Source organism: Cryptomeria japonica, chromosome 5 (genome assembly GCF_030272615.1).
Source record: "Cryptomeria japonica chromosome 5, Sugi_1.0, whole genome shotgun sequence".
NCBI lineage: Eukaryota > Viridiplantae > Streptophyta > Pinopsida > Cupressales > Cupressaceae > Cryptomeria > Cryptomeria japonica.
The window spans coordinates 798,090,979-798,092,668 of NC_081409.1; positions in this window are offsets into that span (position 1 = coordinate 798,090,979).

Sequence of the window (1,690 nt, forward strand, 5' to 3'; positions counted from 1 at the left end):
CACTTTCGGAGTCTGTATTGATCATAAGCTAATATTGTTCTTCTTAATATAGTATTAAGCTAGAATACCATACTAAGCCGAATATATGGTGACAAGGAAGGAGCAAAAATGTCACATCTTCTATCTAGGAACTGTAGCCTCCTTATTCCGAGCTTGAAGGGGAAGGGGTCACCTCTTCCCCCTCATCCAGTTCCAAGCCCTCTTCCTTTAAGAAGTCCTCGAACCAAGTAGTCTTTGGTGGGTTCCTCACATGAAATAAGTGAAGTAGGAAATTAACATGCCTATTTACTGCAACAGTCCTCTCCCTCGTAAATGCTTCCTCATCCATAGTGATAATGGGGTATCTAGGTACCGACCTGTTGTTTCTTATAAAAACATCATAGTCTCTTGGCCTCGGTATGGTCCAGTCATTGTCAATATTGACAAGAACCCTCTCCATATTGCCCAAGATCGAGGCTATGAAGACCTCCTTTCATAGAGCACCAGTGTCATCTCTATTCTTGGTGGAGATCATCGTAATAGCCAAGAACATGGTTGCCACATCAGAGTTTGCCCTAGTTCGGTCAGTATTTGTGAGATAGTCTAGGCCGAGGATGTTCTCTACAACATCTAGTACTAAGGCATGAGGAAAGCGAATAATGCGTTTGAGGTGATGCCTGGTGATAACCCCATTGAAGGCCATTTGCCTCTTTGAGCTACTCAGTTTGATAGGGGTATCCATTTCTAGTTTTAACTTCGGTCCAGGAGGTATTGATGACAAAAAACTATACAGGCCTAAATTGGTCTTAAAGCTTCTTAATTTTATCATGAAGGCTTGGCTTAATAGTCATGCTGGGTAAGTTAATGACTGAAATGTCACATCCTTTCTTAAATCTTGCGTACTTTCATCCCCTTCAGACATTTCTATTTAATTTAGTATGATTGCCAAATCTTCAGATGAAGATCTGCTTGTGAAGATATCATTTTGAGTTACCATACTCATATTTTGGCTAATGAACATTCAAGTATCCGGCTAAGACAACCAGTTAATGCCTTGTTCATCGGGACTCTAACCTACCATGATGGCCTGGATCTCTCTGAGATCATATGTGTAATGATGATCGGGTACTTTGATTAAGAGTCTTGATTTTTCATACGGTTGTATATATTTGAATTTGAGTATACCCATCATAAGGCGTTAATGATTATCCAAAACCCTATCCTTAAATGTACATAAATAAATATTTTATCATGTAATGAATGATGTATAAATAATAAATAGAGTGAGTATATATATATATATATATATACAATCTATGTGTGTGTGTGTGTGTATCATATATATATATATATATATATATATATGATACACACACACACACACACACACACACACACACACACACACACACACACACACACACACACACACATATATATATCTGAATATATATTTATATATATGTCTCCAATATATAATGTGTATTTATATATATGAGAGTTAATAAATTAACTTTAACATGCAAATTGGGGCACTGCATATTTTATAACAGAGTTTAATGCCAGTGGTAAGTATATATATATATATATATATATATATATATATATATATGAGTGACTATAAATGGTTTGTATATATAGAGTGATCTAAACAACAAGTAAAAGGTTGTGTTAGAAATATATAGAGTGATCTAAACAACAAGTATAAGGT